Genomic DNA, 27,638 nt, shown 5'->3' on the forward strand with positions numbered 1-27,638 from the left:
ACATAATCTGCAATTAGAAGGGCAAGCAGTCAATGTCATAACGTGAAATATGTTACTTTTGCACGAGTTTAAAAAGTTTTACTTTTGCATGGAAATTGTCCGATTTGGTGTTTTATGTTGAAGATATGGATATGATTGTGTGAAAAACAATTGAACCCTTTATACGATCACCCTCAGGCAAATCAACTTGCTACTTTTTAAAGATCTGACGCTTGGAAGGAAAGCGTGCTATATGCAATGTAAACATGCTATGTCCGAACTATTATTTTTGATTTACTACCAACCATGTCCATCGGTGTCACTACAACACTCTCCACTACCACCTCCAACATACACGTGGAGCCCATAGACCTATTATATTTTGATAGGAAACATCTGTCCAGCAGCCTCTGCCATATCCTTTCATTCCTCTGGCTCAGAAAGTAATACTCCAAAATTATTCTCTACTTTAGCCCTGAAGTCATTCCTTTTTCTAATTCACTGCCTCTATCCTTCTCTAAGCTCGATATATCCATACAGCTGCATACAGCAACACGCCTGTAGCTGCTCACATCTATTCATACTAATTCACGCAGCTACAAACATACTTTCCTGGCCCCCACCTTTTCAAATCTGCCTTCATATCCTCTTGGTTCTTTGATTCATCAAACTTCAGCCTCTCTTTCTCCTTTTAAGTTACACTTTCTGTAACACCATGTTTGAAACTGGTTAATCTTTTGCCCTGGCATGTTACTGAAATAGTCCTAACCAAAGTCATAGCTCACAACCTCAGGTAGAGGTGCATAAACACTGTTAATTCCTCTTGCAGCCTTTTATACAGTTGACCTCGTCATCCCCTCCTTTACACATCCATGTGGGAGTGCTCTTGGCTGGTTTTAGTGTTATCTATCCATTTATAGAACAGAAATCTCTTAAAATGTTCTGTTCCCTTTGGACCATTGCAAGGCACCATCATTTACCAATGTCAGTCCTCATTAATGTGCTTTAAGTAGAACTTCACCAGCAGTTCACTGAAAATCATTGATAATATAGGATAAATATCTCAAATAGCCATTTATTCTATCTCATCAACCTGTGGCAGAGACTGGAAAATCACATGTGGATTTTTTTCATTGTGAGTTTTACTCAACAGCATGATGTTTCCATTGATGTGACAGTACCATTTCTGTATATGAGTTGTCCCAGTATATTAATTAAGTATTGCAATTAAGTATTGGTAAATGAAATGCTGGTAATTTGAGGAAACGTTCCCCAGATTTTTAATGATTTGTATATGAAAGGCAAGTTCACGAGAACTTAGTCAAAGTTGGAGGAACAAACTCAATATATTATGTTGATACCGTATGTCCAGTTATTTGAAGCACTTGGCACATTTAAAATATCCATCTTCACCATCTTTTCTTCCTTATGGAGGTACTTGTATCCTCTCCAGTGGTCTGCGAACAGTTGCTATCATAATGATAATTCTTCCCATAGGATTGAAGATTGTTAAGATAATAATATTTTGTCCCAGTGGAAGCTTGCAAGCAACTGTGAAGAACATCAATCACTTTAAGCATTCTACAGTCCATAGATACACTAAGCAACTGAGAAGTGTGATATTTACAAAGTGAAGTAATTAGTCGTGGCCTGTGGGCAGCCGGAGTACAGGTAAGGGTCAGTGGTGGTGGCGGCGGCAGCAGCAGCCCAGCCTGGTAATGGCTGGGGAGGCTGTGCGGACTAAGGGTGGCATTGGCAGTCAAACCTGGCAGTAGCCAGGGAGATGGCGTGGGCTCGGGTGGCATCGGCTGCCCATCTGGGAAATGGCTGGGGAGGCGGTGTGGACTGGGGGTGACGTCTGCAGCCCGACCTGGCAGAGAAGGTTGACAGGTCCGTCCACTATTATCAAACTCCATCATAAAGAGGTCCATTTAAGCAAGAGTTTACTGTACACACCAAAGTGGTAATAATTGAACTCTTGAAATCTGTAAATTTCCCATACCCCCTCCTAGGCAGCTTTCTGTAAAAGGTAATCAGTGAAACCACAATATCTTTAGTGGCTCAGTGGCTACTGAGGATTTGGAGAAAGAACAATATTATTCAACTACATTGGAAGTATTGAAGGAAAGATAATTATTGTCATTTAGTTAAAGACAACATACCATGCCCCAAAGAGGACCAGAAAAACACCTAGTGCATTCTAATTATAAGAAATAACCTGGTAACTCTTTCCTCAAACATCTTATAAATAGGCAATTCACTGCACTCTATGTCCGAAATTAAGAAAATGGAGGCGATGAAATAGGTAAACATAGCATAGGAACAGCCATTTGGCCCACCACGATTCAAGGTTCAAGGTTCAAGAGAGTTTATTGTCATGTGTCCCAGATAGGAAAATGAAATTCTTACTTTGCTTCAGCACAACAGAATATAGAAGACATGAATACAGAACAGATCAGTGTGTCCATATACCATTATATAAATATATACACACATGAATAAATAAAACAGATAAAGTGCAAATAAACAGATAATGGGCTATTAATGTTCAGAGTTTTGTTTGAGTTGAGTTTAATAGAGTTTAATAGAGTTCGCACTATGACCAGCTACACAGTCATGAGTATAGAATGACTACAGCAGGGGGCTGAGCACGCAGCCTTGAGGTGCTCCCATGCTGATTGTTATCGAGGCTGACACCTTTCCACCAATTCGAAGCTAAACTGATCTCACCTGCCTGTGCAGGATCCATATCTTTCTATTCCTTGCACTTCCATGGGTCTATCTAAATGCCTCTTAAACACCACTATCATATCTGCCTCCACCACGACCCCTGGCAAAGCGTTCCAGACCCTCACCACTCTCTGAGTAAATAATTTGCCCTGCACATCTCCAATAAACTTTTCTCCTCTCAGCTTATAGCTACAGTATGTCTTCTAGTTTCCAACCTGGGGACAAGGGTCTGACTATCTACCCTTTCAATGCCTCTCCTAATTTTATATACTTCCATCATGTCTCCCGTCAACCTTTGACATTCCAGAGAAAAGTTTACCCAACTGCTCCTTGTAATTGAACCCCTGAATCCAGGCTGCTCTACATCGGTGAGACCAAGCGTATGCTTGGCGACCGCTTCGCCCAACACCTTCGCTCGGTTCGTACTAACCAACCTGATCGCCCGGTGGCCCAGTACTTCAACTCCCCCTCCCATTCCGAATCCGACCTTTCTGTCCTGGGCCTCCTCCATGGCCAGACTGAGTCCCACCGCAAATTGGAGGAGCAGCACCTCATATTTCGCTTGGGCAGTTTGCACCCCAGCGGTATGAACATTGACATCTTCAGCTTCAGATAGTCCTTGCTTTCTCCCTCCTTCCCCTCCCCTTCCCAGCTCTCCCACAGCCTACTGTCTCCGCCTCTTCCTTTCTTCCCCCCCCCCCCCCCCCCCCCCCCACCTCCACATAAGTCTGAAGAAGGGTCTCGACCCGGAATGTCACCTATTCCTTCGCTCCAATGATGCTGCCTCACCTGCTGTGTTTCTCCAGCATTTTTGTCTACCCTGAATCCAGGCAGCATTTTGTAAGCCTCCTCTGCACCTACTCAAAAGCCTCCACAACCTTCCTGTAAGGGGTGACCAGAACTGCAGGCAATACTCCAAATGCAGTCTAACCAAAGTCTTATGGAGCTGCATCATCACTCCCTGATTCTTGAAAGAAGGCAGGCATACCTGGCCGTAGACCTCTAACCAGAATATCTTCGTCCCACCACAATCCTCTGTCTTCTACGACTGAACCAGTTCTGAATCTATACGACCAAGTCTGTGTGAATCTCGTACATTTTAATTTTCTGGATCAGCCTAACATGAGGGACCTTATCAAAAGCCTTACTAAAATCAATAAATACAACATCCACCACCATCAATCTCATCCGTCACCTCATAATAGAAACCATAATAAATTTGGCAATTCTCAGTTCTTCTTTGTTTATGCAATATTTAAACTACAGATACATTGTCTCCATGATTGAAAGATTCTGTGTAATAGTAAATGATTGACATTCATTTGTCCAGATCTATTCCCTATGTTCAGAGACACTCAAGTCAGACACAAGTCAGATACAATTTTTACACTATATGCAAAAAAAAATCTGATCCTCGTAATATAATGAAAAATATAATCAATTACCAAACTTTTAATATCTGCAATTATAGTCTCTGCACTAGAGGAGAATGTCTTGTCTTATGGTGAGCTGCATGCAAAATAATGCAGTCATTGGATACTTCCATACATCAATAAAATAATACTATTTGAACAATTATCAACCTAATGGAGACACAAGAGGCTGCAGATACAGGTATCTTGACCTGCTGAGTTCATGTAGTAGTCTTTTTATTCAATTATCAACGTAACATTGATTGAAAATAACATTTCACAATTTATCTTGTTTCCTTCTAAATATTAGATGTCACATTAGCATCAAATAATGAACTGGTTGGCATTTCGTGTTTAGAAGAATGAAAGTTAGTGTTATTGAAACACACAAGATCCCAAAGGGACGTGGTAGTTGGATATCGAGATGTTGTCAAAAGTGGGAGAACCTTGAACAAGGGTACATAGTTTCATGATGAGGGACCAGTCATATAAAACCAAGGAATGTAGTGATTTATTCTCAAAGAGAGTGGCGAATCTCTGGAATTCTCCGCCATGGAGATTTGTGGAGGCTTGCTTATTAGAAGTATTTAAAGTGGAGGTGGATATTTTTTTGAAAAATTGGGGGAACCTAAGGCAATGATGTTCTGTCATATAGAAGCATTTGTGACCCATGATAATGGGTTATTTCTGCTCCTATTTTCTTGTGTTCATGCGCCAGCTTGTGATAAAATCTCACGTTTGCTCAAAGGTTTCTCAACTTACATCCACTTCATGTCAACTGTATTCACAGTAAATCCACAGTTTACAGAAAGGCGGATATAGAATTAATGTGGAAAGGATGTTTCCGCTGATGGGAGAGCCTGGGACCAGAGGTCATAGCCTCGGAATTAAAGGGCACTCTTTTAGAAAAGAGGTGAGGAGGAATTTCTTTAGTAAGAGGATAGTTAATCTGTGGAACTCATTTCCACAGAGGGCAGTGGAGGCCATGTCAGTGGATATTTTTAAGGCAGAGATAGACATATTCTTGATTAGAATGGGTGTCAAGGGTTATGGGGAGAAGGAAGGAAAATTAGATTAGGAGGCAGAGATCAGCCATGATTGAATGGTGGACTGGACTCGATGGGCCGAATGTCCTAATTCTACTCCTATAACTTGTGAACTTGTAAATGATCAAAATATTATGACATAAAATCCAAAGAAAAGTTGAATGCATTTAGTTTGAATCCTACAAGTAGTTTCCTCAACCAAATTTGAAAGCAAACCTGCAAGGAGGTTGCAGAATTGGGTGACCAAAAACAATGAATTCTCACTTCTGCAGATGCACTTGCACAGTGGAAAGAATGCTGTAACTTGTTGGGCAATGCCTCAAATTCAGACCATTCAGCTATTAACTTAAATACTAATGGTGAGATGCAATATATAATCAGACACTAGAAATAAAATCACTTAATTAGCACCTGGTATATTTAAGAAGTATGTGATGTAAAGAAAACTACTATGAAAAATAGTGTCTTTATGAATTGTGGAAATTATAATCACCACTTGTACCCAAGGGTGTAATTTTACAATTATTCCTTACCATAATATTTTTATTTATATATTTTTTGTATTTCCATTTTCTGGGGGAGTATAGAGGAAATTTAGTCACATCTTGGTTTTTGTGCTGTAATGAGCCATGGATCTACAACTCTTGTGCTTTTGAGGAGATCTTTAAACATTAACTAGACTAAGTGCAGACCCGTTGGGTCTTGCTCCCCCAACGCAATATTCCAGCACTCACCCGTTTCCCCAATGCAACCCGTTTCCCCAATGCAATATTCCACCACTCACGCGTAGCCCCAACAGCGCAGGCTCGGCTCATTTCCCCTCATCACCCAGCACTCCCTCCCCCTCCTCTTCACTCTCCCTCTTCTTCCCCCTCTCCCCCTCCCCTCCTTCAATCCCTCCCTCACCTCTCCCTCCCTCTCCTTTCCCCTACTCTCAGTCACTCCCTCCCTCCATAACTCTTCTCCCCTCCCTATCCCCTCCCTATCCCCCTCCTATCCCTCTATTGCCCATCTCCCCCACTCCTCACCTCCCCTTACACCCCACTATCCCTCCTCACCTCCCCCACTGCTCTCCACTCCCTCTATTCCCCCTCCTCCGCCACCAGATATGTGACAGGAAAAAACTGAAAAAAGAGGAAGAGATAGATTGCTCCACGGATTTTGAAATTCGGCATGCCCCACTGCCGCCGTGAAGCCCCACCGCCCCGTGAAGCCCCACCACCGCCATGAAGCCTCACCGCCGCCGTGAAGCCCCACTGCCGCCGTGAAGCCCCACTGCCGCCGTGAAGCCCCACCGCCCCCATGAAGCCCCACCGCCCCCATGAAGCCCCACTATCGCTGCAAGGCCTCACCGCCGCGGTCTCGATGCCTCCTGGATCACTGTGTAGAACCCCGGCATCATGGGTAGAAGCCCGGGTCGGACAAAGCGGCCGACGGCACCCGCGGCTGGGCACCAGGAAGGCCATGAAGTGGGATCGGCCGCTCGCCTGCTCGGCTGCTCGGCACCGAGGAGGCACTCACGGACGCAGCTCCAGCCGGTGAAACGTTAATGATGCTCACTCCGCTCCTTCAGCTTTATATTCTCCTCGCCGGGCGCCGCCCGTGGTTGACAGCGGACCTGGCCAATCAGTGCGGCAATGGTGCAGGAAGGGGCTTCGCCATCCCGGCGACTGACAGGAGAGGAGACCAATCTGCGTGGCGGCGACAGACATGAGAGGAGACCAATCTGCGGATGCGCAGTTTTAAATAATTTAATAACTTTTAAAATATACCATCAATTGGAACAAAACCTGTTGCCCTTGTCGCATAGGAGAATGGTGAGTAAGGTGGCGAAAATTCGTAGCGCTATCATGTACCGTTTTTGTGCAAATAGAAAAAAACGCAAAACTGGAAGAGCACAGGATCAGAGTTTTAGTTATGTATAGATATTATTAATGTAAACCTATTGCTAAGGGACATAATTGGATCCAAGACTTTGTATGTTTTAATGGGATAAATAATCCTTTCATAAGGTCACTATTTTTAGATTACAGTCCTGTTAATTTTTTTCTTGCGAAGGTGAATGGTAACCAATGACATGGAGAGGAAAAGTTTTGGATCGGAAGTTTTCACATGTTAATTAATCATTTTGTTTGCTGGTGGATTTCATGCACTTTATTCTGCTTGGTTACTTATTCCCTCTTTATATAGCTCTGTATCTTTAGTAATATTACAAATATTTCCTCAAAGTCTTTGCGCTTGAATGACGGAGACAAAATATTTGTAATCTTGGGTTGAAGAGGACATTAAAGAACAATAACATGTTTAAGAAGGAACTGCAGATGCTGGAAAATCGAAGGTACACAAAAAAGCTGGAGAAACAAAGAACAATAATAGTTTTGCACCACTTATCAGTTTTACCAATCGGTCCCATTTCATTAAATTGTTTAGAATCTTTTTACTGCTTGGACCACTTGACAGAAAGTAACAGTAAAGTTGATGGAGTAGTTTCTGCTTGACAATGTATCCTCTTTTTTAATGATGTTTTAAGGAGATAGTATGTTGGGAATATTTTGATCAGCTATTCCCAATCATTTAGTGAGTATTTTAATTTGACTGACAGTGAGGGAATTCAGTGGCCTAGTGCTATAAGAGTTTGCCAGAAATGATCAAATTAAGATGCTCTCAGCAATTGCATAAATTGATTGTAGTAAATGGTTCAAATCCCAGTAAGCTGCTACAGTTTATCGGCCCCTTTAAGCATTAATTGGAAAAGCCTAAGGGTGTAAAATTTGATTTGGTTGTGCCTCTTTTAATCTATCAATTGTAAAAGAAAAGTTATTCAGGTGGGAACAAGTTTAACAAGGCAGAAGAGAATATTAGTAGAAGTCTGGTTGGATCTATGTTATGAAAATAAATGGAGGTTCTTGGGTTTAGGCTTGGGTTTATTGTTGTCACATGTACCGAGGTACAGTAAAAAGCTTTGTTTGTATGCTATCCAAACAGATATGATAATATATATGAATACGATCTTCAAACTCAAGTAGGTAGAGCGAAGAGAAAGCTACAGAGTGCAGAATATACTTCTCAACATTGTAGCGCATCAGTTCCATAGATAAAGTCCAATGTCCATAAAGGGGTAGAGCTGAATTGGACCGTATCCTAGCTTATGGAAGGACCATTCAGAAGCCTGATAAGAAGCTGTTTCTGACTCTGGTGGCGTACACTTGCAAGCTTCTGTATCTTCTGCCCGATGGGAGCAGGGAGAAGAAGGAATAACCGAGTGGGGCAAGCCTTTGATTAAGTTGGCTGCTTCTATGAGGCATCATGAATTAGAAACGGAGTGAATGTTGGAGAGTCTGGTCTGTGTGATGAATTGGATGGTCCACAATTCTCTGCAATTTTTTGTAGTCTTAGGCAGAGCTGTTTCCAAACCAAGCTATGATGCAACGCAACAGTATGGTGCATCTGTAGAAATGTGTAAGTCATTAAAGACATGCCAAATTTCCTCAACCTCCTCAGGAAGTAGAGGCACTATGTGCTTTATTGGCTGTTGCATCAGTATAGTTGGTCCACAACAGATCTTTGGCAATAATAACATGGAGGACTTTGATGCTGATTGGGACATATGCTCCACCATGCTTCCTGAAGTCGATATCTAATTCCTTCATTTTGCTGACCTTCAGGGAGTGATTGCTGCCCTGGGCACTATGTTACTAAGTTCTCTACCTTCTTCTTGTACTCTGTCTCCTCATTATTATTGATCCGGCTCACCTCAGTGGTATCATCTACAAACTTGTACAGCCAAAATTTACCTGTACAGTCGTGAGTGTATTGGGAGAAAAGTAGGGAACTGAGAATGCTTACTTGTGGAGCCACTGGATCCACGACCTTCTGACCCACCAAATTATTGTGGAAAAGGTGTTGGCACCTATCCTCACTGATTCTGGTCACAAAGTAGATGTTCCAGTGGCAGAGGAGGGTTCTGATTCTTAGGTCCAGGAGTTTGGAGATGAGTTTGGATGGGAATATGGTGTTGAAGGCGAAGCTATGGTCTATAAATAGAGTGAGGTAGGAGTCCTTGGTGTCTAGGTGTTCCAGAGATGAGAAGTGGGCCTACTGTGACAGTAAACAAATGGCAGTGGATCAAGGTGGGCTGGGAGGCTGAAGTTCATGTGCACCATCACCATCACCAGTCCCTCAAAGCACTTCATGATGGTGGATGTTAGAGCCACTGGATGATAGTCATTAGTGCTCATTACCTTACTCTTCTTTAGCACCAGGATGATAACAATCTTCTTGATGTAGGTGGAGATCTCAGAATGGAGTCGTGAGAGATGTCTGTGAATACTTCTGCCAATTAATCCATAACAGGTCCCCAGGATGCGACCAGGGGCTCCATCTGGACCAGTTGCTTTCCACACGTTCTCTCTGAGAAAGGCCGTTCTTTGTGCCTGGCACAGTAACCATTGGTACAGGCACACCCAAAACTAATGGGCCTTCCTGATGCAAAAAAAGAGGTGTATAGGGTCAGGACATCCATGTGAAGATGTGGAATTGGGGGCTAGGGAATTGGATTTTATTTAAATTACTATTTACAATTATCATTATCTGCTCCCGGTTCATTTCTGATTTGCCTTGCTATGATTCTACAATGCTTGTATTTTTAGTTTGTTAATGTTGGATTTTAAGCTGGAGTGGAGCTGCAAATGTTTGCAGGATCTCCGAATTTCCACCCCTTGTGTAAAGACATCACAGACGCTCTCTCTTCAAAGAGACTCAACAAATTTCATTCCACGTGTAGCTTGCAAACCAAAGGTGTGAACATTGAACTTTCCAATTTCAAGTTATCTATCTCCCTCTCTTTCCTGTGGCCCAACCACACTGGTGCATACATATTTCTCCCACCATCTCCAAAATTGGCAGTCACCCTGCTCCTTTTCCCTCCTCATACACACATCTCCTATCCATGAGACCCCCATTTCCCTTTTAAACCCTTTCTTTCCCATTCCTCTTGTCCCCTTCCACCCATATCCCCCCTCCGGATTTACATTTCACTCTTCCTTATCTGACACCCTTTTGTCTCCTTTTCTCCTCTAGCCTTTGTCACTTACTCCACCCATCTGCAAATCATCCCTCACCCCCTTACTTGATCCACCCGTCACTTGCCAGGCTTGGTCCCACCCAGACCTCTGTTTTTTGCACTTTTCTCTTGCCTATTCCATCAGTCTGAAGGAGGATCCCCTGTCATCTGTCATCTGTCCATTCCTTCCACAGATGCTGTTTGACCCACTGAGCTCCTCCAACGTTCCAGCATCTATAGTTTTTTGTGCCACCATTTCATTATTCCATGCAAGAGAGCGGCAGCTGGAATGAGCCCACACCTTCTGGAGGGTAGTTGTTTTCTCCATCTGCTGAATGCCACTGATTGTAGGACAATGTTTCGCTGGTGGATCACATCAAATCTGAGATATACTGAAACCAAAATGGATTCCAGTCCCTCGGTGTTCAGCTCATGTGTTACTACGAACACTCGTTAATGCTCACCATTGTCCCTATTTTGGCAGCAACTACGATACCTTCATTATTTGGCCATCTGCCTCTTTGCCTTGTATTCAAGCCAACAATACAAACCAAAAAGCAGCTATTATACAGCAAAGGCAATTTAGAGACATTTGCAGAAATGACTCAGTATTTGAAATATACTCATGAGCACAACATGATTCAAAGAATGCCATGCTGCACCATAAAATGTGATGGGAGAGAGCGATAATATGTGGAATCAATACTTCCATCACCCAGACTTCTCTCAGAGAAGGCAGCAGAGTTCAAGAAAGAATTGACGGCAATTTTAGATCAGATTAGAAAATTGACTGAGTGGCGTGGAGTAATGTGCCAGACTTCAGATTGGCAGAATGTAAAAGAGGATATTTTGCAAGGATCATTGTTGTGACTTTGTTGTATTTACCCTATCTATGAACAAATTAGATGACTATCATCGTTTGCCAGTAACACATGGATAGGGTGCATTGTAAATAGCTTAGCAGGAAATGACAATGGGCTGAATGAAGCTAGTTGTGTCCATTGATTCTGAAAGGAATAGTCAAATTTAATTCTGGACTGGGTTTGCCCCTCCTTTGAATAGGGACCCCCAGCCTAGATATTAGGAGGGAAAAGTAAGTAAAGTTATATTTTTTAAACATTTTAATATTCTAAATTATTTATTCGTCTTGGTGCAATTTATATTTGTTTTCTTTCACTTTATAGCCATTTCAGTACTTTTTAAATGTTCCTGATTTCAGAAAAAGAGTCTTAAAGATATGAAAATTGGCTACGTCAGCCAATTTTCAAAGACTCAGGGTGATTCTCAGAATGATGCTGCCTACTTGTACTGAGGCATTGTTAAACCTTGCTATCCGCCTTGCAGGTGCTGAGTCTCACCTTAAATGGAGCTCATAAGTTCATAATGAATAGGAGAAAATTAGGCCATTTGGCCCATCAAGTCTTCTCCACCATTAAATCATGGCTGATCTATCTTTCCCGCTTAACTCCATTCTCCAGTCTTCTCCCCATAACCCCTGACATCCATACTAATCAAGAATCTATCTATCTCTGCCTTACAAATATCAATTGGAGGCCTCCCCAGTCTTCTGTGGTAATGAATTACACAGATTCACCACCCTCTGACTAAAAAAACGTCCTCCTCATCTCCTTATGGGCCTGTCCCACCAGCATGCGATTGCATGCGTCTAGCGCGGTCAAACGTGGTCTCTTGAGGCGTACGGCCTCGTGGGGCCGGTCCCAATTCGAACCGCGGAGGCGTATAGAGTTGTGCAGGGCTGGACCCGACATTATACGCACCAATCAGCTGGGCAGGAGGCGGGCCGACTGAATTTGGACGTCGCATGGCGTCGGGAATTGACGTCATCACGCATTGGCACGCCGGGCGGTGACGTCATCGCGCAATGCCACGCGCTAGGCGTACGCTGTCAAGATGCTGCGTACGACGTCAAGACGCTGCGTACGCCCTCAATGCGCCTGCGGGCGCACGGGATTTTAGGTCAGTGCAAGATTTTTGGAGCCCCGCACGATGTCGGGACCAGCCCCGCACAACTCCATATGCCTCCGCCGATCGAAGTGACCGGTTCGTCGAGGCTGTACGCCTCAAGCGACCTCGTTTGGTCGCGCTAGACGCATGCAATGCTGGTGGGACAGGCCCTTTACTCAAGGAATGTCCTTTAATTCTGAGGCTATGACCTCTGGTCCTAGACTCACCCACTAGTGAAACATCCTCTCCACATCCACTCTATCCAGGCCTTGTTCCTTGTTGGTATTACTGTTAATGGAGATCTCAGTGAAGCCGAAGTATCACTTGGCCTTCATGGCCTTCATGTCAATAATGTCAGTGCCAGTTATAGTGAAAAGGAGTGCTTCTTTGTCTTGGAGCACAGAGGAACTGTGTCAGTGGGTGCCACGTGTTTCTCTGATGCCTCTGCCATCACGGAATAGCTGGTAATGTGTGCTAGCTCTGAGATGTGGGTGCAAGGCTTGGAGCAGTGGTCAGTGTGTGAAGATTTGGTGGGACATATGAATGTTAGGCCTGAGTCGTTATTCGAAGAAAATGTCAAACAATGATGTAAATGCACTCACTGCATTAGCAACGTTTGAGTCCAATGTTGCATTTTGGAGGAAGACGTTTCTGCTGACTGGATAGCACGCAACAAAAGCTTTTCACTATATCTTAGTACACATGACAATAAACTAAATTGTAGCCGTAACAAAGACCAGATCACTTGCACAGATTATTAAACTCCTTTCTGCATTAGATATAGTTGTTTGGGGTTTTATTCTGGGTGATCATTTTCACTGTAGTCTCCTCCCTCTAGTGCTTGACCATCTGCCTGTATGGCATGCCATCCCTTGGGAAGAAAGGTCATTTCTCTTTGTCTATTTCATCCCCAGTGGTCATTCACCACCATTCGCAAAAGGGCTTGATCTGTGACTTCCACCTATTTGATGCCACAATCTGTCTGTTCTTTATGAGGTGAAGACTTGGGTTCAATTACCACTTGCTTGCAACCTCAACTGACTCTCAGAATTAAAGTCGGCCTTTATAGGTTAGGGACAATAAGACCCAAGTTAGCACTGCCTGTTCACACTATTAACAATAATATTGTGGCAGCATAAACTCTGCATGCAACCTCAAGCAAACCCTGGCTAATTACATATTTTGAGTTCCATATCTGCTTTTCATTGCCAACCAATTTCAGTCCTCTATCCCTTAAATGCACAACTTTAAATATAGACTTAGCCACACTACAGTTTATAAAGTATAACAATTTCAAATATGCTCAGAGAGCTCTAATTTTTGATTACTACTCTTGCGTAATTTGTCTTCTGGTCCTGCAAATACCACAGTCAAATTTAATTGCCAAATGTCTTGGCTGCAGAACTAAGATTAAAGAAAACGTTGATGATATAAAAACCTTAGAAGAAATCAGCAAATTAAAAACACATCAAACACCACACTGGCATCTGGAATTTTAGTGAACCTGTGCAGCCGAGGAGAAAACTGATCTTTTAATATACAACAGGTTCACTAATCACTGTGTGAATAATCTTGGAATTGAATGCAAAAGCATCAGAGTTCCAAACAAATTCCCGAAATTTTCCTAATTTGGAATTTTCTTCCACATCAGTGCTTTGTATCATTGTAAAATGGTGTCTCACAAGAGTTTGCCAGAATACCATCTGCGAAGACTAAGAAATGCTAATGTTCATTGTCTGCAAGAAAATTACCAATCTCAGTAACTCCTGAGATTTATTGCACATTGCAGCAGGAATTAACATGAGAATGTCTTAAGGGCAGAAAAATAGCCCAAGATAGCATTGAGATTGTACTACACCAGCTTTAGTTTAACTGAGATTATAATGCAACCATTCACTAATAAAGGCAGTGGACAAAATATTCTTCAAGCAGCAAGAAACAAAAATCTTGTTAAAGTAATTGTTTGAAGAAAATGTAAACGAAAGCTGAAATTTTAATCTATCTATCATTCGCTGCTTATATTTTAGAACTCATTCTATTTATTACATCATTCCTTGGCAGCAGTAGTTCTTCAGGCTCCCGACAGATGGATTTGATCATTTTTTGTTCTTTTTCATTGTTAGTGTATTTTCCCTCTGTGCTCCTCCAGCACACACTCCATGTAACCTTATGCATCATACAGTATTCCCTCATTAATGGCCCGGACAGAAGGCAGGCCAAAAGGCAATGAATAAAAATGAGAAATAAATGAGTGAGGAAGGAATGTGGCTGGCCACTAATATAGAGTGGAAAAATAAACAATAAGATAGAATAATGGAAATTGCCACTCTTGGAATTTGAGTAAAGGGCCTGTCCCACTGTACGGGGTAATTCAAGAGCTCTCCCAAGTTTAAAAAAAATCTAACTCGTGGTAAGTACGTAGAATGTACGTAGCGGCTACGTCGGAGCTCGTGGATGTCTCATAGCAGCTCCTAATGTTAACGGCAGGTACTCGGGAAATGCGGTAACTCGTGAAGTTTTTTCAGCACTGTGAAAAATGTCCACGAGAGCCCCGAGTACCTACGAACGGCTATTACCGTAATTCTCCGAGTTCGAATCAGGGGAAACTCGGGAGAACTCTTGAATTACCTCGTACAGTGGGACCGGCCCTTAAGTTGTTACTTTCTTCAGAGTCTTGGCTTCTGTTTTTAAGGGGACATTGAGCACCTGACTCCGCTCTATTTTAATGCAATCAAATGTTGCATGTGTACGAATGCAACAAATTATATCTGAATGCAAGAAATTATAATAATCTGCAAATAATGTCAGAAATTAGCAAATTTCAGAAAAAAATAACTGTTAAAATGAAGTTATAATAGTGGGAGATTTTAACCTTCGAAATAAAGACTGGACAGCCATAGTGCAAAGGGCTTGGGTAGGGTGGAATTTGTTAAGTGCGTTCAGGGAAATTTTCCTAATTAATATGTAGATGGCCGACCAGAGAAGAGCCTCCTCTTGGGAAACAAAGCAGAGCAGATGATTGAAATGGTGCAAATTGAAATACAGAGGCAGAGACCCGGGGTTGATCCTAACCACAAGTGCTGTCTGGACGGAGTTTGTACGTTCTCCCTGTGACTGCGTGGGGTTTTTCCAGGTGCTCAAGTTTCCTCCCACACTCCAAAGACGTGCATGTTTGTAGGTTCATTTGCTTTGGTAAAAAATTGTAAATTGTCCCTAGTGTGTAGGATAGTGTTAGCGTACGAGGTGATCGCTGGTCGGCCTGGACTCAGTAGGCTGAAGGGCCTGTTTCCGTGTCTGAAGTCCAAAACGTCTAAGAGAACACTTTGGGAACAATACTATCAGCTTTAAAATATTTATGGAAAAGGATAAGACTGGTTCAAAAGTTGAAGGCCTAAATTGGTGCAAGGCCAATTTTGATGGTATTAGTTTAGTTTAGTTTAGTTTAGTTTAGTTTAGTTTAGTTTAGAGATACAGCGTAGAAACAGGCCCTGCGGCCCAACGAGTCCATGCTGACCAGTAATCCCCAAACACTTACACTATCCTACACACACTGGGGACAATTTACAATTTTACCCAAGCCAATTAACCTACAAACCTGTACGTGAGTGAGGATACTGGAACACCCGGAGAAAACCCACATGTTCACGGTGAGAATGTACAAACTCCATAAGGACACGCACCCGTAGTCAGGATCGAACCCGGTGGTCTGGCAGCAACTCTCGGGCTGCGTCACCGTGCTACCCCAAACCATTAGACAGAAGTTGATTGAGGAAGGCTGAGGGCAGGTACAGGATTGTCTGATAAGAGGGAGGCTTTTAAACATGAGATAAGCAGAGTTCAGGGACACTGCTCCTTGCCGAGTGAAATGTATGGCTAGTAAGAGTATGGAATCCTAGTAAAGGACATAAGATATTGAGGCTCTGGTCAATAAAAAGAAAGAGGCATATGTCAGGTCTAGCCAACTGGGGTTAAGTACATCCCTTGAGGAATAATGTGTAAGAGAACTGCAGGTTTAAACTGACGATAGACCCAAAAATCTGGAGCAACTCAGCGAGACAGACAGCATTTCTGGAGAGAAGGACTGGGTGACGTTTCGGGTCGAGACCCTTCTTCAGACTGGTTAGGGATAAGGGAAATGAGAGATATAGACGATGATGTGGAGAGATAAAGACCAATGAATAAAAGATATGCAAAAAAGTAATAATGATAAAGGAAACAGGTCATTGTTAGCTGTTTGTTGGGTGAAAACAAGAAGCTAGTGCAATTTGGGTGGGAGAGATAGAGAGAGAGGGAATGCCAGGGCTACCTGAGGAATAAAATGACTGTAAGAATACACTGAAGAGGGAAATCAGGAGGGCAAAATGGGACAGGAGACAGTTTTGACAGATTTGGTCAAGAAGAATCCAAAGAGATTCTATAAATATATTAAAGGCAAAAGAATAACGAAGGAGAGAATAGGACCCCTAAGTATCAGCAATGCCATCTATGTGTAGTGGTCCAGGAAATGAACAAAGTGAAGAAATATATATTTCTTGTCAGTATTTGGCATGGAGAAAGATATGAAGGCAAGGGAACTTGGGGAATGTAACAGTGATACTTAAAGAGAGTCCACATTACAGAAGAGTTACTGGATGTCTCAACATGCATTATTTTAGTTTAGTTTAGTTTAGAGATACAGCACGGAAACAGGCCCTTCGGCCCACCAAGATGACATCAACTAGCGTTCCCTGCACATTAACACTATCCTACACACAGACAATTAGAATTGGGACAATTTAGAATTTACATTTATACCAAGCCAATTAACCTACAAACCTGTACGTCTTTGGAGTGCGGGAGGAAACCGAAGATCTCAGAGGAAACCCACGCGGTCACGGGGAGAATGTGCAAACTCCGTACAGACAGCACTCGTAGTCGGGATTGAACCCGGGTCTCAGGAGCTGCAAGCGCTGGAAGGCTGCAATTCAACCGCTGCTAGAGGAAGTGGTAGAGGCTTGTCCAATTACGATATTTAAAAAACATTTAGACAGACACACGGATGGGAAAGATGTTGAAGGATATGGGCCAAGCACAGGCAAGTAGGACTTGCTCCGTAAATCAACTTGGTCATCATGGATAAGATGCGCTAGAAGGACAGTTTCTGTGCTGTATAGTTCTACGACTTTATAACTGTATGAGATTTTGGTTCATGAGATGCTGTGAGGAAAGTTGGCTGCTGTGCCGGGCTGTAGCATCAACTAATGGGGTGTTATTGTCTGGAGTATGAAACAATCGTGATACAAGAGCTCATGGTGACCATCTCTATATTTTTAAAAGGTACCCCATTTTTTGGGGTAGAGTTGGATTTAGATCTTGGGGCTAAAGGAATCGAGGGATATGGGGAAAAAGCAGGAATGAGGTACCGATTTTCAATGATCAGCCATGATCATATTGAATGTTGGCTCGAAGGGTCGAATGGCCTGCTCCTGCACCTATTTTTCTACATATGCGCAAGTTGCATGCTGCATTGCTGCTGCTAGCAGTTTTAAGCCAGGTGATAAAGTTCTGCATTTATTGATCCAAACTCGTGTAGGCGCTTATCATACGTAGATTTTCCAGGAGTCACTGAAGTGAAATCTCAGTATTTGTGGCAAAACATGCACTACCAATTACTTTCTGATCATCTCATTGTGCCTAATTGAATCCTGTGCCACATGGAATTTGCCATGCAGTGAGTGGTTTGTTTTGGAAGCAACATCCTGCATAATATTAAATCAGGCAAGCACATCTCATGGAAGATAATGAAATGAAAATCAGTTGATTTGCATGATCTGAACCAGATTTGAGGAGATGACAAAGGAGATCGATGAGAGTAGGCTGGGAATGTTGTCTACATTGATTTAAGTAAGGCAATTGATAAAGTCACCCATGGTAGACTGATCCAGAGGATTAAAATGCACAAGATTAATAGTGATCTAGCTATGTGGATTCATAACTGGCTTACTGATAGAAGACAGAGATTTGTGGTGGAGGGACAATATTCAAGCTGCAGGACTGTGATCAGCTGGGATCTGTGCTGGGACCTCTATGGTTTGTGATATATATAAATGACTTGAACGTAAATGTAGATGGGTTAGTTTGCAGAAGCCACCAAGATCGGTGGGTTCTCGACTGTGAGGAAGATTGTCGAAGTACATAAATTGAGTTTAATCCAAGCAAGTGTGAGGTATTGCACTTTGGAAGGTCGACTGTAAGAGGAAAATATACAGTTAGTGGAAAAACCCTTAAAAGCATTGATGTATAGAGGGATCTTGGGCTCAGGGAAAGAGGCATGATAAGTAGATAGTGGATAAGAAGGACCATGGTATGCTTGCCTACATTGTTTGGGGTATTGAGTATAAGAGTCAGGAAGTCATGTTGCAACTTTATAGGACCTTGGTTGGGATGCTTTCAGAATATTACTAGACTAAGTGGGACCCGTTGGGTCCCAGCTTCACACGGGAGGGCTGGTCCCCCAACCACCTCTCCACCAATTCCAATATACACACACACAGACTCACATACACACCCGCCACCTCACATACACACACACACACTCACACACATACACTCATGCACACACACACACACACTCACACACATACACTAACACATACACACACACACTAACACATACACACACACTCACTCACACACTCACTCACACACTCACTCACTCACCCGCACAAACACTCAAACATACACTCACACACACACAGACTCACACACACACTCACACATACACTCACAACTACACACACACTCACACATACACTCACACACACTCACACACACACTCACACAGACACACACACACATATACACTCACACACACATACACATACACTCACTCACACACACACATACATTCACACTCAGACTCGCACACACACACACACTCACTCACACACTATGTATATGACAGTAAACTTTCTTGAATCTACTCACACGGCTGAGTGCGGCCTCTCCACTGTGGGGCTTCCGCAGTCAGCGGAACTTCCGCAATCAGCGTGACCTCTGCACTTACCGGAAATTACGCAATCAGTGCGACCTGTCCACTAAGCGGAAGTCACGAAATGAGTGGGACTTTTGGACTAAACACAGTCGGACCTAATAAAGCATTTATTCCTTCCAAACACAGTCGAACCTAATAAAGCATTTATTCCTTCCAAACACAGTCGGACCTAATAAAGCATTTATTCCTTCCAAGCACACAGACCTAATAAAGCATTGCAATTTCAAGCACAGGCAGGGCAGCAGGCCAAACAACTCATGGCAGTGTCATTAAGGGCTAACAAATCATTTATTGCAAGTACATTGCAGACTCACAGTTCAGTTGATTTGCAGCTTGGAATGACAGTCATAGAATCATAGAATCATAGAAAATAGGTGCAGGAGTAGGCCATTCGGCCCTTCGAGCCGGCACCACCATTCCATATGATCATGGCTGATCATCCAACTCAGTATCCTGTACCTGCCTTCTCTCCATACCTCCTGATCCCTTTAGCCACAAGGGCCACATCTAACTCCCTCTTAAATATAGCCAATGAACTGGCCTCAACTACCTTCTGTGGCAGAGAGTTCCAGAGATAATAATAATAATAATAAATTTTATTTATGGGCGCCTTTCAAGAGTCTCAAGGACACCTTACAAAAATTTAGCAGGTAGAGGAAAAACATGTAAGGGGAATGAAATAAATAGTAGAGGCATGACTAGTACACAAATTAAGGACAGAATTCAATTCAAAACACAATATAAGTCAATTCAAGCACAGATGAAAAGGGAGGGGGACGTGGGACTTAGGATAGGCAGAGGTGAAGAGATGGGACTGGAAGATGGTGAGGGACACGGTATTGCGGATCAGTTGGGGGAGGGTGTTCCAGAGCCTGGCAGCTGCCCTGGAGACGGCTCTGTCCCCAAAACTGCGGAGGTTGGACTTGTGGATGGAGAGGAGACCGGCTGATGTGGATCTGAGGGACCGTGAGGGTTGGTAGGGGGAGAGGAGGTCAGTGAGATATGGGGGGGCCAGATGGTGGAGGGCTTTGTAGGTGAGGACCAGGATTCACCACTCTCTGTGTGAAAAATGCTTTTCCCATCTCGGTCCCAAAGGATTTCCCCTTTATCCTTAAACTGTGACCCCTTGTCCTGGACTTCCCCAACATCGGGAACAATCTTCCAGTCGTGGCATTTCCCTCACGATCTTGCAGATTGACTGACTCACGTCCAGGCATCCGGGGTTTTATAGTCCTGTCCCCCCCCCCCCCCTGGAAGGGGCATTACCTTCATCGTGGTTATTGGCAGGCGAGAGGACCACTCAGCTGATCTCAAGGTTTTTTAAACACTCATAACTTTTTTATTTTTCATCAATGGGAAAAATCCTCGGGGCTGGCTCAGCGGAGGAGGACTGTGAGTAAGATGGCCAAAAATCACAGCGATACAGGGTAGTGTTTTTTCTAAAATCAATATACAGCGCAGACAGGAAGTGGTCAAGATGAGACTTTTAATTATATAGATGTGCAGTTCCAGTCGCCCCATTACAAGAACGATGTGGAGGCTTTGGCGAGGGTACAGAGGAGGTTTACCAGAATGATGCCTGGATTAGGGGCTATAAGATACAAGGAGAGGTTGGACTAACTCCAGAACACTGGAGGTTGAGGGAAGACTCGATAGAAGTATATAGAATTATGAGAGAAATTGATAGGGTAACAGACAGATGTGTGGGGCACGTTTTCTACATAGAGGAGTTTGTGTGCCGGGAACATGCTTCAGGTGTGGTAGTAGAGGGAGATACAATAGTGACATTTAAGAGACTATTAGATAGGCACATGGATATGCAGAGAATGGAGGGATATTGTCTATGTGCAGGCAGATAAGAGTTAGTTGTGACATCATGTTTGGCACAGACATTGTGGGCCTGTTCCTATACTGCACTGTTCCCCGCTCTGATACAATCCAAGCAGCATTATTTTAATTGTAGGAAAAGTGTCTTTAAAACCTGTACAATAAAAATAATGTAATCAAATCTTTGCAACCAAAAGTTTTGGGCAAGAAATGGGATGACATTTGATCATTTCAGTCCAAATGCATTATTTACCTTGTACCAATGAAGGATGAAAATGCATTATAGCAACACAAGCCAAGGATCAGCAAGCAAATAAATGTAGACACAGCAGACCTCTTTGCAGGTTTACTTTCAAATTCCACTATTTGGATCTCCGTCAGTTCTTTGTTTCTGGCCTAATATCATGGGTCTGCCAAAGCAAATTATAAAACAGATTTTTTGGTGGTCGTTTTTCAGTCCAGAATCTCGCAAAACCTTATGAAAGAGCCCTTGTCTCTTTGGGCACAAATACAAATGTTTGTAACTTCTGAATCTGTGATCTGTTGGTTAATAGCATAAAAACTCTTAAAAGTTGAGATTATGAAATATCCTGGAAGTGGCTGGAACCAGTACACAGTGAACAAGTCACTCAAGGCATTCTTACCCATATGGAAATCTAATCATGTTAGTCGCTTATGCATGAGGCAGGAACCAGTCTGTCTGCTCAATATGTCCCCAAAGTAATTTATTGGACAAGATTCAATAAATAAAGGGGGCTGGAGAGTGTCAAATGACACCATGGGGTAAACGCGTCGATCCTGTGCTTCCAGCAAAGAGTTGGAAGAGATTATGGATCATGGATTAGGAAAGCTATGTTACCAAATTACAGGCTTTAATCCAGTCTGCATCTCCGTCAAATAAATTTAAGAATGAGAATTTACTAAATATACTCCTGTGCAAGAGTAGTGTTTGTCAATCTCTACTTCCTGTGTAATTAGGAGGCTATTTCTTAAGATAGACACAAAAAGCTGGAGTAACAGCGGGACAGGCAACATCTCTGGAGCAAAGGAATGGGTGATGTTTCGGGTCGAGTCCCTTCTTCAGATTGGTTAGGGATAAGGGAAACAAGAGATATAGACGATGATGTGGTTCTTACGGTTTTTATTCATTCACCCAGATGACATTTTATAAGATTCCTACTGCAGAACCCTGTAAAGATATTTACCTGGTTACTACGAGAACCTGTAACAGTGATATCTCCATTGCCAGCAGTAAAGTGATCTCAAGGAACAGTTTCCTCACAGTATGTAGTTCTAATAACATAAATAACTTCACAGTAAATTGGAAAAACTTGCCACATGCAAACAAACCTTCAAGTTTGGGATTTGAATCATTTTGCTTAGGGAAAATGTTACTGTGACAGCTACCAGGCCAGTTAATGTTTACATTGCTATATCCAATCCACTCTCACAACCCCAATTTTAAAACTTATTTTTAAATATTTCTCCCTCATAATCCAATCATAAATTATAACAGATATTCTTCCTTTATTCTTCCTGAATACTTTTTAAAACCCCAATTTTACAACTTTTTTTTTGTTCTGTCGGTGGGGGCGCTGCGAGACTGCTGCCCTGCCAGCAGCGTGTTAGTCAATTCTACTTTTTTGTTTTTTTTTTAGTATGTCCAAATGTTTGTTTTAATGTCTCTCGGTGTGTCATGTGTAGGGGGTGGTGAGGGGGGGTATGGGGTAAACCGCTTTCGGTCACCTCCTCCACGGAGAGGCAACTTTTTCCATGTCGCCTCCCTCGTGGCCTAACACCAAGGATCGATGCAGCCTTTCCCGGAGACGGGCCCGGAGCTTCAGCAGCGGGCGCAGCGTGGACTTTTTCATCGCGGAGCGGGCGAGCCATCGCCAGGGGTCGCCAAAACGGCAGTGCTCCAATCGCTGGCCCACGGCAGCGTGAAGCACTAGTCACATTTTTCCATCTCCATCCCTTTCCGCCTTCTGCAGAGACCGTTCCCTCCGCAACTCCCTGGTTAACTCATCCCTTCCCACCCAATCCACCCCCTCCCAGGTACCTTCCCCTGCAACCGCAGGAGATGCAACACCTGTCACTATACCTCCTCCCTCGACTCTGTCCAGGGACCCCGACAGTCCTTTCAGGTTGGCCAGAGGTTAACTTGCACCTCCTCCAACCTCATCTACTGTATCCGTTGTTCAAGATGTGGACTTATACATCGGCGAGACCAAACGCAGACTGGGCGATCATTTTGCGGAATACCTTCGCTCAGCCCGCATGAACCTACACGATTTCCCAGTTGCTGGACACTTTAATTATCCTTCCCATTCCTCCACAGCCCTTTCTGTCCTCAGTCTCCTCCATTGTCAGAGTGAGGCTAATGGCAAATTGGAGGAACAGCATCATATATTTTGCCTGGGCAGTTTACAGCCCAAAGAGATGAATATTGATTTCTCTTACTTCAGGTAGCCCCAGCATTCCCTCTCTCTCTATCACTCCCCCACCCAAGTCACACTAGCTTCTCATTTTCACCGTACAAACAGCTTACAACGGCCTGATTCCTTGGTCAACGTTACTTTTTTGCATATCTTTTATTTATTGTTCTTTACCTCTCCACATCACCGTATATATCTCTCATTTCCCTTATCGCTAACCAGTCTGAAGAAAGGTCTGGGCCTGAAACGTCACCCATTCCTTCTATCCAAAGATGCTGCCTCTCCCGCTGAGTTACTCCAGCTTTTTGTGTCTATTTTCAATGTCAGTAAGGGAATGGGAAGGAGAGTTAAAAAGGTTAGCAACCAGGAGATCCAGCAGGCCGTGGCTGACCATGTGCAAGTGTTCGACAATACAGTCGCTGAGTCTACACTTGGTCTTGCCGATGTAAAGGAGGCCACAACGGGAACACCAAAGGAAGTTAGTGGAAGTGCATATGAACTCCTGACTCACCTGGATAGACTGCTGGGATCCTTGGATGGATGAAAGGGTGGAGGTATATGTGTTACATCTCCTGTGGTTGCAGGGGAATATTCCTTGGTCTTGTTGACTTTGAGCAATATCACCACTCTTGAGCCATAGAGCACAATACTTTGGCCTTTGCCCATGCTGACCAAATGCCCCATCTGCACTAATCCCACCTGCTGAAGGTTGGCCCATATCCCTCTAAACTATTCCTATCCATGTACCTGTCCAAATGTCTTTTAAATGATGTTTTAGTACCTAACTTATCTACATCCTCTGGCAACTCATTCCATATACCCACCACCATCTGTGTGAAAAAGTTGCCCCTCAGGTCCCTATTAAATTTTTCACCTCTCGCCATAAACCTATCAAGTCAAGTCAAGTCACTTTTATTTCTATAGCACATTTACAAAACAACTCTCGTTGGCCAAAGTGCTTTACATTGGTGGAGGTACTAACGTTATACAACATTGGTTCATAGATTAACTACATACATAAATACATACATATAGCCCTCACTCAGAGGACGTCAAGAAAGGCTTGAGAGTAAAGATGAGTTTTTAGTCTCGACTTAAAGGAGTCGACGGAGGGGGCAGTTCTGATGGGAAGAGGGATGCTGTTCCACAGTCTAGGAGCTGCAACCGCAAAGGGGCGGTCACCCCTGAGCTTATGCCTGGACCGCGGGATGTTCAGTAACCCCAAGTCGGCCGATCTGAGGGACCTGGAGGTGGTGTGGTGGGTAAGCAGACTTTTGATGTAGGTGGGGGCAAGCCCGTTAAGGGCTTTGTAGACATAAAGGAGGATCTTGAAGTTTATACGGAACCGCACAGGGAACCAGTGGAGAGAGGCCAGGATCGGGGTGATGTGGTCCCTTTTTCGGGTGCCCGTCAGGAGTCTCGCTGCGGCGTTTTGGACCAGTTACAGGCGGGACATGGAAGATTGGCTGATGCCAGTGTAGAGGGAGTTGCAGTAATCGAGGCGGGAGGAGATGAATGTGTGGATGATCTTTTCCAGGTCATCAAACTGGAGGAATTGTTTTATTTTAGCTATCGTCCAAAGCTGGAAGAAGCTAGCTTTTACCACGGCATTGACTTGTTTGTCAAATTTCAATGCCGAGTCAAATATCACGCCAAGGTTTTTGACGTGAGGTTTAGTGAGCATTAGTGAGTAGTATGTTCTCTGGTTCTTAATTCTCCTATTCTGGGTAAAAGATTTTGTGCATTTGCCCTGTCTCCTCCCCTTATGAACGTATGCATCTCTATAATAGAACCTCTAAGCCTCCTGGGGTCCAAGGAATATAATCCCAACCTCTCCCTCATAGCTCACCCTCATTCAACCAGGTGTTCTAGCTCTTACCTGTGTGCTGACTCATTGCCACCCGTGTTTCAATGTGGTGTCATGAGGTCATAAGGAATAGGAATAAAATTAGGCCATTCGGCCCGTCAAGTATACTCCACCATTCAATCATTGGCTGATCTTTCTCTCCATCCTAACCCCATTCTGCCTTCTCCCCATAACCTCTGATACCCGTACTAATCAAGAATCTATCTATCTCTGCCTTAAAAATATCCACTGACTTGGCCTCCACAACCTACTGTGGCAAAGAATTCCATAGATTTACCACCCTCTGAGTGAATAATTTTCTCCTAATCTCCTTCCTAAAAGAACGTCCTTTAATTCTGTCGTCAGCAAATTTATAGGTAGCACCGGGCTGCGCTTGGCCACACAGTCGTGGCGTAAAGAGAGTAGAGGAGGGAACTAAGCATGTAGCCTGGAGGTGAGGAGAAGATATAATTAGAAACAATAATGTGACTCCCACTTCTCACAGATCTAGTCATGAAAAGGCAGCAGAGACTGAAAGGGTAATTAGGATGAATAGAACACAACACAGATGGTTGTCCATTTAGATCTGTAATAAATCTTGAATGCAAATGAAAAGTTGTAAAGATGCATGACCCTGAAATAATTACACAAAATGCTGGGAATGCTGAATAGGCCACACAGTATCTATGGAGAGAGACAAACTGAGTTAATATTTCAGGTTGAAAACTTTTCATCTTTAGTTTTAATTTAGTTCCGATATACAATGCGGATGCCTCCTCGAGTGGGGCTGAGATACAGGGAGAGGTTGACCCACCGAGTCCGCACCGACTAGCGATCCCCGCACATTAACGCTATCCTACACACACTAGTGGCAATTGACACTTAAACCAAGCCAATTAAACTACAAACCTGTATGTCTTTGGAGCGTGGGAGGAAACTGAAGGTCTCGGAGAAAACCCACACAGGTCATGGGGGGAACGTACAAACTCCGTACACACAGCACCCTTAGTCAGGATCGCACACGATCCATAAGGCAAGATGTTAGCTTCCATCACCTTCTGTCTTCAGATATTGCTTGATCTGCTGAGTATTTCCAACTATTTCTTATTTTTTATTTCTTGAATTCAGATGTTTTCATTAAATAACTGAATTGGATGAATATTTGGTAAAAGCCTTAGATCAAACTAAAATGCTTTAAAAAAAAAAGTTAAAAGGCATAAATGAAAAATATTTTGATGAGGTTAAAGGAATGAAGGAAGGAAGTGGTTATAAAATATGAAAATAAACTAAATGCTAGATTTGATTTAATGGGAAAAGTGAATACTGTGTGTGTCTCTGGGGTATTGCCAAAGGGCTGAGTGAGTATTGGCAATCTTCCAGTCCCAGATGTTGATATTGGTGCTTAAAAACAGTAAATAGTTGAGTGACTTGGATTTTAGTTGATCCTTATGTAACTTTGTCCATTTTAACATAATATTTCTGGAAAAATAATTTCCAATATTATAGAAGTTCTCCAATCATATTTGCAGAATACTCTGTTCAGTGACTGATAAATGCTTAAAATGCAGGCATTCATAATCAGTTTATTTGTAACCGAGAATTCAGGATGATATGACGAATATGCTATAAGATGTTAAATTAACTTGTCATGAAATGGGTGGAAGATTACTTCATTTCAGCAGAACGATCATCCCATCCCTAGTTTCTGCTGCCAATGGATCAGAAGAAAAGACGTCACAGGATGGTGCCAACAATTGTGAGCCAGTGGAAAGGTTAGCCCAGCAAGAACTTACTGATTAGGTAAAGAGCAGAAAGGGATGTTTTGCTATGAAGGTGAAGAGGAAATATAATTGACACAGGTCCTCAAATCGTAACTGTCTTGGTGGAATAAATGAAGAGGAAATATTTGCAATGGCAGAAAGTTCAGCCACTAAAGATGTCAGAAAATTTCCCTGGGATACAGATGCAACAAAAAAAACTATTTATCCAATGAGTTGGAAACTGAAAGAATGGTATGAATGGATTTAGTAATAACTCTCAAATGGAAATTGGATAAATACTTTTAAAACAGATGTAGGGAGAGTGAAAGATAAGAGGACTGCATGGTGGCTCAGCGGTAGAGTTGCAGCACCAGAGATCCGGGTTCGATCCTGTCTACGGGCGCTGTCTGTACGGAAGTTGTACATTCTCTCTGTGGGTTTTCTCCGAGATCTTCAGTTTCCTCTCACACTCCAAAGACGTACAGGTGTGTAGGTTAATTGGCTTGATAGAAATTGTAAAATTGTCCCTAGTGTGTGTAGGGT

The 27,638-nt window shown here is 43.0% G+C and overlaps 1 protein-coding gene across 2 annotated transcripts in view; it reads left to right on the top strand.

Annotated features, from left to right (window-relative positions):
* efcc1 (EF-hand and coiled-coil domain containing 1) overlaps nt 1-27,638 on the top strand; it is a 99,334-nt gene that overhangs the window by 1,610 nt on the left and 70,086 nt on the right. The window lies entirely within an intron of this gene.

The sequence above is a fragment of the Amblyraja radiata genome, chromosome 18, assembly GCF_010909765.2.
Source record: "Amblyraja radiata isolate CabotCenter1 chromosome 18, sAmbRad1.1.pri, whole genome shotgun sequence".
NCBI classification, from domain to species: domain Eukaryota; kingdom Metazoa; phylum Chordata; class Chondrichthyes; order Rajiformes; family Rajidae; genus Amblyraja; species Amblyraja radiata.